The 13,632-nt window shown below is 40.0% G+C and overlaps 1 pseudogene; it reads right to left on the bottom strand.

Moving 5' to 3' along the window:
- Positions 1-1,933: 1,933 nt before the first annotated feature.
- The window catches only part of LOC147692091 (uncharacterized), a 42,214-nt pseudogene continuing 30,515 nt past the window's right edge, over positions 1,934-13,632 (bottom strand).

Genomic DNA, 13,632 nt, shown 5'->3' on the forward strand with positions numbered 1-13,632 from the left:
CCTTGGTACGGGGAGGTACAGGAAGTTGGTGGGCGGCAGGTTACTGGCCGTAACTTTCCATGAAGGGACAAGCTTCCATATTAGTGAAAGCATGAGGCTGTGAGTCAGTCAGTCTGTAGGCGGCAGCTAGCCGTTAGCATCAATGCCATTAATTATTTCAGGGCAGACAGTCGCCATTTTGAAGTCCGAGAAAGACCAATAAGCTGATACTCTCTTAGAAAGATTGAAGTTATTTTAGCTGGAGCTGCTGGCGAGCTTTGACCTTTAAGATCAGAGCATTCCGAGTGAAGCAGTTAGTCAGAAGAACGAATACCAGAGTGGCTGAAACTGAGTTATGAGATCGAATCAGAAACGTGAAGATGGTCCATGATTGAGAGGAGAGAGGAGTAGTGCAGAACAGCCAGAGAGAAAGCAGCTGATGAGAGGAAGGTTCCAGTGACTTGGAGGGAGGAGAAGGAGACAGAGCATAGCGGTGCAGACGTGTATCCGTGACTGCAGAGGTGTGACCCTAAAGACGAGCCAAGGCACAGACGAGAAGGGAACCTAGATGACTGCCGAATCCAGACTTCACATTAATCAGGTGACGTCGACCTTTTCCTTGTAGTGTGCACATTCTAACCTTTCATTTTTCTTCGCAGGCTATATGTTATAGTATAATGTTATATTGATATTATTATATGATTAATAAAGTACCCCAGTTCTTAGAGAACCGGCATGTGCTTCTTATTCTTATCTGAACAAGGTAACCTGTTCTTCTAGTCAGTTACTATTACACGAACGGATGCAACTCCCAATCAGGTAAGAGGTGACCGAATAATGAGGGAGAAAGGAGCCCTTGAAGTAAAGGATAAGTCGCATATCATCTAATTTGGCTGTTGTGGTGACTCATAATATCGTAGTATTCCATCTTTATTAAGTAACAAGAGATTCCCTAATAGAGAGAGTTAATGGTATTCATAGGAAAGTGATCGTCGTTGGGATGCGGCGTTATACCCACTGGATTGTGGCTTGTTTAGCGAGCACCAGGGAGGATACTGGTGTTTATACCCACTGGATTGTGGCTTGAGTGAGCACTGGTTGTGGCCAGTGTGTAATGGTATATATTCAGAACTGCCCCAGGGTAGAATAGTCTGGGCCTAAGTTGCCGCAAGACTAATTGGTATGAGTGCGATATTGTAGAAAACCTAGGCATGTACATTGCTAATTCCCCATCCTTGGGTAGGAGACATAGATACCTGTTGTAAATAGGTCCTAAGGAGGGAGGTGATTACGTTCCGGCTGGGTTGGTGGTGCTCTGATGAGCTGATTCTATCTGGTCCGAGAATCCGGTCGTTACAAGCATGTACTGAACTCTACACTTAACTAAGGCTAGGGGAACCCTACTGAATCAAGGAAGCAAAAAGGGTGTCAGCATCAGAACCTCTGTGGAAGCTTTATAGGTAAGGAGTCATATGTAGCATGAAGTTACATAATCAGAGATGACAAGAGACGTCTGTACCTCTCGAAGTTTAACCCCTTTGGTGCTCATGACGGCTCCCAGCCGTCATGAGTCATGGTGGGCGTGTGCTGATGATGGCTGGGAGCCGTCATGACCACGCCCGCGATAGAAATGTTCAGCACTGGCGCGGAATTTCAGCCACAGCCAAGGTGTTAAAAGGAATCTCACTAAGGTGGGTTCACTAAATAAAATGCACAAAGAACCTTAGAGAAATATGGCTTCATGCATATCACAGTAATTTTCCAGGTACCAAGAAAGAACTTTTCACCTTCATCACTACTCCCATATTCTCTTCTATGCTTCCAAAGCATCCTTGAATTCTTGCCTTCGTCTGATAATACCAACTGGTAATATTCCCTGTGTTTGTCGTTAAAATTATTTGACATTGCCAGTTCTTCCTCACCTCACTATTCTGGAAATACAATATGATTTTCTCTAACTAATGAATGCCTTTTGTCTGCACCTGCAGAGGAGAAAACATGCAGAAAAACAACGTTCATGTTAGTATTAAATGTCTTGACTGTAAGCTTTAGGTCCGTAATCATGCTAACTTAACAGTTTTCTTTAAATGCTTATTAGTACTGCTACCTGCATATAATCAAATAGATTAAATCTTTAATAACGGAATCAAACTATTTTATACTGTACTCTTATATGTGGCAAAGAATTCTAATCCATATATTATTCAGCAAAAATGACAACTGGTCACAATTTATAAAGAAAGCATTGAGCACATGTGATTCATTCTCACTAATCCCAGGTGAATGCACTGCATTAAATGCCTTTTAGCGCTCCACCTTACAATCTAAACCTATAAAAGATTAAAATCAGCAATCCTGTTTCTGAAAAGGAAAATGTTAATTTGCTCACACGTATAGCTCAAAAACGTACAATTGATGCACTTCTACACCGACGGTGCACCACATCTCATTGGTTTTATTGCATCACACGAGTACACAAGGCCAAAGGTAAATACATATATAGCCTCGCCAAACATAAATGGATGGAGCCAGAAATATGCTTTTCCAATATCCTCCTGCATGTGTCTCGCAAAACAGTTGTTCATGCTCTTATAACCTTCATTATCACTCACTTAGATCATTTTGATCTGCCTCTGTTCTACATGTCACTGTGCCTAGGTTTCACCAGGCTAGCAGGGTTGGACCATCCTTTATGGTTCTTGAGACTAAAGAATGGAGTTGGCTTCCACTGTCACTTTATGCAATTTCACATGAATTTTTACTCAGTTGTGCCTTTCACAGGAGATCACCATGTCTTTTTTTTTCTTTAGACATGTCAACATTTAGTTTTGTGTAACTGGATTTTTGGTCTCATGAAGCCCTTAAGCACTGATGCTTCACCTGCCCAGTGGTGCGATGTTTTTGGACATTTGGCGAAGTTTGCACATGAGTCTTCTCAACTTGTTTCACACAAACGTAATCCAGCCAAATTTATGTGTTTTTTCACACATATCAGAGATTCTAAAGTTGCCTAGGTTTTGTGGATTCCCCTAGAGGAAAGTGAGAAGATAATGAAAATTTTGTCAAATTTGTCTGAAAATAGAACTGTGCACGAAGGTATTTTTTCACCCTCTTTGTACCCTTCAAGAAAAGATAGTTGTAAAACTAATATTTTTTCGCCAATTTCTCAACCTAGTGGTCCTTGTGCCAGCTTCTCCCTCGCTGCTGTGTTCTCGCTTGATCCCCAGCAATCACTCAATCCCCAGTAATTGTTTCTTTCTGTTAAATCACCTCCGTTACTGTTATTGTTGCCCTGCATAGCCTCACTACCACTGTATTTCTGTTTTCTTGTTGCCTGTTGCTTTGGATGCACTGTTACTATTAGCATTTAGTCTCTCATAGACCATTTTTATACTGTCTATCCTATTAACTCTGTTTTTATAATATTTTTTATTTTCAATTTTTATAACTGTAACTGCATTCTCTGTTGTTTTCCTGTTTTTTCCACCCCTCTCCCCCACTTCCACTCGTGTTTTCCTGCTGTTTTGGCCTATCCTTCCCTCTTGTTTGTCACGCTTAGCCAGCCCTGCCCAGAACCTCCAGGCACCCCTGCCTCCTCCCTGGCCCTACTTATGGAGGCCACAGCATGGCCACGCCGTGCCAAAGGCAAGCTCGTCTGCACCCGTTCATTCCTGGATCACGGCAGGAACCCTGGATCTCCCACCACCGAAGCTACACATCCGCTGAGGTCCAAGCCCTAGAACTAGGATGCCACAAGAACAACTGCTGTCGCACCTCTCCCTGAGTTACTATAGGACCCTTTGCCTCCCAGTGCTGCCTCTTCTACTGCAACACCGGAGCAGCAGCATGCAAGTCGACCACAACCATGCCTACTTTGACTACCATAGACTAGTTCCACTGCCTCCTGTTCAGGAGCAGGTCTAGGGTGGATCTTTCTGCAAGCATGTGACCAAAATCCGGGACCAAGCTCTGACTCAACCCCGCTTCCATGCCCGACATTGCCTCAGCAACCCCTATGGCTACAAGATAACACTTTGAGACTGCATCAACAAACACGGAGGCGGGATCATTCACACGGAAAGCATCTACTGCACCACCACAGCTGATGACGCCACACCAATCATGGAACACCTCCACTTCCAAATCCCTACCGACAACAAGACCACCGTTAGAGGCACCCACACCTACAGACCGCCAGGATCTCACCCCAGCTTCTGCTATGTCTTCCCCGATTTTATCGCCCCACTCGAAAACGACTCCAAACACTGCATCTTCCTGGGAGACCTCAACATCTTGACAACCCTGACAAAACCAACACTGCCGACCTCCTCAAAAGCATGAACAACATCAACTTCACTCAACTGGTCAATTCCACTCACATCACAGGACACACACTCGAACCCATCTTCACTGCCAGTGACAGACTCACGTAAGCCATGTCACCGAGCTTACCTAGACACACAGTGCCATCGTCCACTTAGCATCACTGGTTACCCCAGTACCTCCACCAAACTTCTAAGCACCTCTCATTGAAGCTGGACCAATGTTTCTGAGAACCAATGGACCAACCCCCTTAACACCTCCAACCTGGACCCCTCAACCAACTTGAAACAGGCTGTCAATAATGTCTCTGCCTGCATCACTGACTACGCCAGCCAACAGAGTCGCCCTCATTAAGACCCCTAAAAACACCATCACACCTCACATGAACTCTGTGACACCCTGATGGACTTCTTCCACAACAAGATCTCCTCCATCTACAAAAACTTTGAACCCCAATCCACCACTACCAGCATCCTCAGCCTCATGACTCCCACAGACACTAACCCCAACCACCTGCTATCCACCTGGGGCCAGCTCACCGCATAAAACACCTATGACATCATGTATTCCGTCCATTCAGGAGCACCCACAGACCCCTCTCACTACCTCCTTTTCAACCTAGGAGTCAAGTCGATCAGCAACCAACTCACCATCATCTTCAACACATCCATCACCATGACCACCTTCCCCGGAGAATGGAAGCATGCAGAAGTTATACCCCTTCTCAAAAAACCGTCTGCCGATCCCAGGGAACTCAAGAACACTGTCTCACCAAAGTCCTTGAAAAAGCCATCAACTGTCAAGTCACGGAACTCCTGGAGAACAATAATCTTCTGAACTCCTCCCAGTCAGGATTCTGTACCAACCACACCACCAAAACTTCCATGATCGCTGTCACAGACAACATCAGAGCCCTCCTTGACTAGGGTGAAACAACAACCCAGATCCTCCTCAACTTCTCAGCAGAATTCAACACTGTATCCACCACACCCTTTACAAGAGGCTTCATCACATTGGAATTCAAGGAAATGCCCCCAAACGGTTCCTCCTTCCTCATCAGAATAACCCAGAGAATCTGCATTCACCTCCGAACAGAAGAGCATCATCTGTGGTGTTCCTCCAGGCTCATCCCTCAGCCCCACTCTGTTCAACACCTACATACCCCCTGGCCAACATCATCAGAATCCACATACAAAACATCCTACAGCGACAACATCCAGAAGACCCCTCCACCACAAGGGCCAGCTTCCATGGGTGCATGACAAGTGCCACTGACTGGATGAAAAAACAACTGCCTAAAACTCAACACAGACAAAACTGAAGTTCTGATCTTCATGAACATCACGTCCTCATAGAAAGACTTCTATTCTGGTGGCCTTACAAGCAAGGACCCTCACCCACCCGGACAGACCGTGCACACAACCTCGACATCATCCTGGACACCAAGTGAACGATGAAAAACCAGATCAATGCATTCTCCTCTGCCTGCACCAGAGAATCTGTCACTCAAGCCCTAGTCACCAGCCGACTGGACTACAGCAGGGCACGCTACGCAGGAATCACCTGGCACCTCGTGAAGAGACTACGGACAATACAGAACTCAGCAGTCCGACTCATCCTTGACCTTCCCAAGCCGACCCACATCACTCCCACCTCAAAAAGCTCCACTGGCTTCCCATTCAGAAGAGATGTCACTTCAAGATGCTGATACACACCTACAGAGCCCTGCAGGCAAGGGCCAGCATACATCAACCACTGCATGATCCCCTGCCAAATACCTGTGCTCTGCCTCCTTTTCCCTTGCCAACACCATTCACATTAGTGGAAGCAACATCAGAGGACTTTCTTTCTCCTTCCTCGTGGCCAAGTCCTGAAACGATCTACCAGGTCACCTTTGGACTTCCTCCTCTCTGCTTGAGTTAGGGAAAGAACTCAAGACATGGCCGTCAACTGAGCCCTACTTCTGTAGCAGGACTCTCAGTGCCTGGAAACCCTCAAAGGTGATTAGACACGCTTTACAACTGCTGTTTGAATTGAATTGATGTTTTTGCAAAGTTCTAAGTAGGAATAAACATTTACATGGTGGAAAGAAGTATAAAACCCATAGGTGAACCTGGAAAGTTATGCACTACTGAAAACGTAGACATAAATTAGGAATTCGGCAATGGGTCATGTGTGAGGATCTTGTTGTTTTCTCAAAGGAACTAATTGTTAAAATCAAAATAAATAATGAAAGTAAGTAGGAAAACAATTGAAAAGGGTGACGATGTTTTCTTTAGTAACTTGTCATCTGATGACTGATCCATTAGTAATATATTGCTACGTCCATCTGGCTCCTCTGATCGTAGGGCTATGTATTGTTTGGTGGTGTAAGTGGGTAGGAACGCACTGCTTGCATTTAACAGCGCTTCACCCCATAGCGTCTTGGTAGTTGTAGTTCAGTTTTTCACACAAAGTTCATATTATTTTTCAGCTAATGAATGTCTGACAAAATATCGAAATCAAAAATATCGAAATACAAAAATATCGGAACAAAAATATCGATGTCAAAAATATAGGAATCCTATCCCTAACAAGGTAAGTACAAAAATATCGAAAAAATAATATCGTAGTACAAAAATATCGAAATAAAAAATATCGTTTTTTTAAATGTATTAATAATAATGTAAAAATAATTATAAAATACATATAATGTTACAAATATTAAATAAAAATATTAAAACATAATTAAAAAATTAAAAATAATACATATACATTTAAAATAAATTAAAAACTTAATCATTTAATGTAATTTTATATTTTTTTATTTCATTTAATTGATTTAATTTAAATTTATTTTATTTTTACCCTGTACGACTGTACCCCAAAAACCCAAAACTGACCCTGAACCCTAAAAATACCCCTTTACCCAAAAACCCCAAACTGACCCTGAACCCTAAAAATATCCCTGTACCCCAAAAACCCAAAACTGACCCTAAACCCTAAAAATACCCCTTTACCCAAAAACTGAAAACTGACCCTGAACCCTAAAAATACCCCTTTACCCAAACACTGAAAACTGACCCTGAACCCTAAAAATACCCCTTTACCCATGAACTGAAAACTGACCCTGAACCCTAAAAATACCCCTGTACCCATGAACTGAAAACTGACCCTGAACCCTAAAAATACCCCTTTACCCAAAAACTGAAAACTGACCCTGAACCCTAAAAATACCCCTTTACCCATGAACTGAAAACTGACCCTGAACCCTAAAAATACCCCTGTACCCATGAACTGAAAACTGACCCTGAACCCTAAAAATACCCCTGTACCCAAAATTAATTAATATTATTTAATTACCAATTAATTATTAATTAACAATAACAATAAAGTAAATATATTAGCACATTTGCTGTAATTAATTTAATTTAATAATTAATATTATTTTGCACAATTAATTAATTAAGAATAACAATAAATTATATAAAAAAAATTACTATAATTAATGTAATTAAATAATTAATAATAATTAATTACCAACTAATTAATAATTATAAATATGTAAAAAATTATAATAATTAATTAACTAATTAATAGAAATTAATTACCAATTAATTATTAATTAAAATATGTACAAACATATATCAATTAATTAATTATTATTAAATTACTTCCCACCCTATTCCCCTATAAACCCATAACCCGCTACAGAACATATTTATCAATTAATAAATTAATTAAAAATAATTAAAAATTAATTCTCAATTAATTAATTAATAATTCCTACTAATTCATAATTAATTTAACATAATTAAATTACTTCCCACCCTATTCCCCTATAAACCCACAACCCGCTACAGTAGTAAAAGACAATATTTAATAAAATAACATTAAAAATAAATAATAAAACATAATAAATACAATATAATATACACTAAATTTATTTAAAAATTGATATTAGTAACATCAAAGCTATTAATTTCGATATTATTAATATCGATATTTACAACTTCGATATTACTGATATCATACCAATATCGATATTTAGACTGTCGATATTACTTACCTCCGATATTTTTGTATTTCGATTTTTAAACTTTGATATTTTTGCATATCGATATTTAAAAATCGATATTTTGTCTGTGTACCTCAGCTAATGCCATCTTTTGAAATTGTATCTCTAGACACCAGTGTTTCGGGATTCCTCCCCATCAGTAGAGAATATTTACGGGTTGCTGGACATGCTGCCAATTTTCTCAGGTATAATCCCAGTCATAGCGTGCAGGCATTCCAAAGCTCATCAGTATGGGGGCGGCTCACGAGAACCTTTTATCAATGTCAGTGGGTAGAAATGCACTGCTTGCATGTAACAGCACCATTACCCCGTAGCGGCTTGGTTGTTGTAGTTCAGTTTTTTATACAAAGTACATATTAATTTTCAGCTAATGCCGTCTTTTGAAGTCGTATCTCTAGACTCCAGTGTTTCAGGATTCCTACCTCATCAGTAGAGAATATTTACAGGTTGCTGGACATATCTGAGAAAATTGGCAGCATGCCCAGTGATGAAGCATGATTTTTGCGAAATAATCTTGCTTGATCAAATCTGCTCATAACTGTGTTATTAACAAAATAATGACTAATGGTGTGACTTTTTAACATTTATGAATATGGGAATATTCGAAGGTATAACGTGAAAATGTGCATGAAAGGCATAACATGTTTAGTCAAACAGAAACTGCAACGTTTAACATGCTGAAAGTATGGAAAATATATGAAGTGTTTTTACATGAACCAAAATGTTACGAGAGGGACTGGAATAAATATGCATTTTAAAATTGTACGTAGAAATATGAAATAGTAATAATAGAATCGGTTACAGAAAATGTTTTGTGAGATGTTTATCCTTTTCTCATGGAAAGAAAACATTGATTGTTAATAAATGTGCATTTAGAAATTAGATTATGCCTAAGAGTTTAGCTAGAATAATGAATCCTTAAAATGATTTTCTTATGTATTTTCTTCTGTTCTTTTCACTGAAGTGTGTTAATTTCTGAAGTAAGCCCACACAACCACAAATGATGGGTCAGACCTTATTTATTAGCCATTAGTCACAAGAGCTCCCAGGAACTGACAACCAGGAATACTGAGAGCAGTATTCAAAGCCTAACATTCTGTATCCATAGGAATGAAAATGACATAGTAGTATTCTGATATAAAATAGACATAGAAGATGGAAACTTGATTACTACAATATTTCCCTTCTTTCACAAAACTCAAACCTAAACATTTTAGAATAAATGAAAAGAAACTTAAGAGAACACACAATAAAAAATAACATAGGGAAGATGAAAAGAATAAAACATAATAAAGAAACGAAGAAGAATCATACATTCCCATAAAAGACAAAGATAAGAAAAATTACCAAAAGAAGATTGCAAAGTAGATATGAACATCCACTTTATATCTTCTGGGATATGATAATACTCTAAGGCACACTAAGGAAGAGGAAACATGCCTCTTCTTGGGTACTGCAGTATACAGAATAATCCTTGCAGCGCGATGGAAGGAGGCAGATCCCCCTAATTTTCAAATATGGTTGGCACGGTTTCTAAGAATCTTCAATCAAGAAAAGGCAATACACGTGTGTAGAGGGAAAAAGGCTAGAGCACAAGGAAATAAAATTTGGGAACCCATTGATGTTTGGAATAATGGTAATAATCTGCATAATGAACTATCATTTCGTTGTTTAGCTTTTTACTACCCGTATCTTACAATGTGTCTAAAATTTTAAAGATTTTAACACTATTAGCACTTTTAAAATTCTTTATTCGATGTACTTTTATATTTCCTGATAATGTGAGTTACTATCTATCCGATTTGTAATTATTTTATGAAATATTTATGCTGATTTATGTGATACTTGTAATATGTTCTCTCTTTTGTACAATTTTCAAGTGTTGCTAAATAAAAATAAAAAAATAAAAATGGAAGAGAGAGCAGGTTTCCTGCTCTCTCTTCCAAATAGGAAAGCAGTTTGCAATGACAGGGTGGGAGCCACGAGGCTCCCGCCCTGTCATTGCAAACTACAGTTTCCCTGGGACACTGCTGGAGCCGGACCTTGGGGGTGAAGGTCCCCAGGGCCATCAACGGCTCCAGGAGGGGGGCTGCATGGCCCCCTCACAAACTTTCAAGAAGCCGCAGGGGTGACGGTCTCCGGGGCTCGGGGGGCCTCAGAGCCCCCCTTATTTAATCTTTTCAAGCCCAGGGGGTGGCGGTCCCCGGGGCTGCCGGGGGGCCCCGTGAGCCCCCTGCATATATTAACTTAGAGCCCCTGGGTGGCGGTCCCCGGGGCAGTGTGGGGGGGATTAGAACCCCCACACTATTTTTTGAACAAGCCCCCGGGATTTGGCCCCCCCGGGGGCATAAAACCTTTAAAGCGCGGGAGCCCATGATTTGGTATTTTTTCAGCAGCGGGATGCACGGCTCCTACGCGCATCCGCGATTTAAAAAAAAAATATATATATATATATATATTGGGGCCTTGGGGGTCCTTTTGGGACCCCCTGAGCAGGCCTAGAGGGTCAGGGGGTCTCTACCCTACACCCTTTTCACGTTTTACGGTGTTTTTTAGGGGGTTTCTTGTGCCTCGGTTCTACCGAGGCACAAGATGGCTGCCAACACTTCATGATTTAGAGTGTTCAGAGCCAATTAAAATACAGCTCGTGCACGGCAGGGTGCGCGTAGGCTGCGCTTAGTGTACGCGGGTCCACCGCGCCCATAGAAATATAAATACATTTCACTGTCATTGTCTCAGAAACTAATGAACGGATTTACACCAAATAAGCAAAAGGCATGAGTGTGAACCAAGAACTACCTCTTTGCCAAATTTGGTGTAATTCTGTTCAGCAGTTCGGGCTGTGGCTGCGGCTAATAAAGGTCCTATGGGAAATTGCATCGTGAAAATGCGTTTTGGGACTCCCTTTTTTTCTCAGCTCCCGCTTCATGAATCATCGTGAAACTTTCAGGATAGGAGCAGACCGGAGCTGGCCAAAAGTTTGGAAAGTGTTGCGCAGATTCGTCAACCGGCGCCAAAGTTTTCCAAATAGAATATTGCGGATTTCCAATGGATAATAGGTCCTAACTATAACTACCTACTGGCGACTGCCAGTAGGTAATATATATATATATATATTTGCAGCGTGAACAAGGGCTTTTCGCTCGAAACGCGTCGCTGATTCTGTTGGGAAAATAAAAACACCTTTTTGCTGACTTCGTTGGTCCGTTCCTCATTTCTGCTGGCGTGGAGGCGGTGTCTGCGAGCGCAGAGCGAGCTGAGGAGGAGCTTTGGTTTCATGTATATATATATATGTATATATATATATATATATATATATATATATATATATATATATATATATATATATATATGTACAAAGAAGCATGCCGCAGACCGGAGTTAGATGAAAACCAGCACTTCTTTATTGCAAACTTCGAAAGTGGCAACAGATTCAGTCCTGACGCGTTTCAACTCTCGTGGAGTCTTGTTCACAGGTGAGCAGTATGAAAGACTGAGATTTGGTCCGTTTTTTAAGGCTACAGCGTCTTTCCGTAGTCTCTTATTACTATAATGTCCATAATGCATTGGGAGAATCACATTTTTAACATGATAATGCATTCTTTTTGGCAAGCCTGTAATTCCGTTTTCCACTCTATTATTAGATTCTGGGGAAATGCTGGCTCATACTTCCAAATATATTCGTGATGTCCCATGCACAAAAATGCTCAAAATTTCTAGATGGCACATTTTCTCTGAGTGCCTGTTTATCTAACTCCATCAAAGGGGCCAGTGTCCGTTTGAATTCCCTTGCTCTGCTACACTTCATGATGAATGGTGAAACAATTTTCATACCTCGAGTGATGTCACTGACCATGTCATGAGTGATGTAATATGTGACGTCATCAGCAGTGCATTGCGGGCGCGCGAGTTATAGTTAGCTGAACTAACTATAACCGGGGAATTTCAATGGTTTTATATGAGAGAAATGTCCAACTATAACATGTGTGAAACCTATGGTTTTTTCAGTGAATTTGCAAGGTTTTTTAAATGCTAATTCCTAACTATAACGTGTGTGAAACCTATGTTTTTTTCAGTGAATTTGTACAGTTTATTAAATGCTAATACCTCACTATAACATATTTAAAACCTATGTTTTTTTGTGAATTTCAAAGGTTTTGTAAAAGATAATTTTAAAATTTACTAATTATTAAATTTCTTTCTTTTTATACTAATTTTTCTTTTTTATAATACATATTTACATATTATTTTTACCTTATTTATGTTTCACATTTTATAGTAAAATATTTATAAAACTAAGTACAAAAATCATTTTTTTAAAAATATTTTTTATTTGCAAGATTTTTTTTTTCTTTTGTATCATCATATGGTCTGCGCACCGTAATCGCACCGTAAGAACTCCGTGCGCTTACCGCCGAAAGTTTTTGGAAGTTCAAAAACGTAATAGCTACGTATTTAATGTACATTTTAAAGGTAGACAATATCTGGTATAATAAAGAAAATGGGCATTTTAAACTTTTAAGAACAGTATATTACTTTTTAAAGTAATTACAAATCTCGCGATGGTACGTCGCACGTGCACGCACCGTGAGAGCTCCGTGCGCCCACCGTAAGACCTACGTGCGTTTACCCCCAAAAGTTTTATAAACTTAAAAACGTTATATGTACGTATTTATTGTACAATGTAAGGATGTACATTATCTGGGATAATGAAGAAAATATATTTTTTTTACTTTTAAGGACCGTATATTACTTTTTTAAAGCAATTACGAATCCCGCGAGGGTACGTCCTACATAAACGCATCGTAAATGCATTGTAAGAGCACGCAAGCGCTACGTAAGCGCACATAAGCGCTACGTAAGCGCCCCGTAAGAGTAGATCAAACCATGTGGCTTTGAAAACAAGATATTCTATTGGATTATAATACTTCCTATTATTGAAAGACCCCTCCCATGTTAATCATTCTTCTTTGACTTTCACAGAAGAACCATCTTTTTTCTTCAGCTCCTGGGCTTTAGATAAACAATTTGAAATGGCTGGACTTCCAGAACAATCTGATCATTCTTCATCTGAAGAATTTGTAGAAGAAGGCCCACGGCCAGCAAAAAAAAAAGAATCCATTGTTTGGAAATGTTTTACCTTCCCTGAAGGTCTAAAAAAAAGTTAACGCCTCACTAGTCACATGCAAACTATGTGACACTGATCTATCTAGGGGAAATGCCAACAAAAAATATTCTTTTGGCACATTTAGCATGGAACGCCATGTTAAAAA

The sequence above is a fragment of the Lissotriton vulgaris genome, chromosome 9 (genome assembly GCF_964263255.1).
Source record: "Lissotriton vulgaris chromosome 9, aLisVul1.2, whole genome shotgun sequence".
Lineage (NCBI taxonomy): Eukaryota > Metazoa > Chordata > Amphibia > Caudata > Salamandridae > Lissotriton > Lissotriton vulgaris.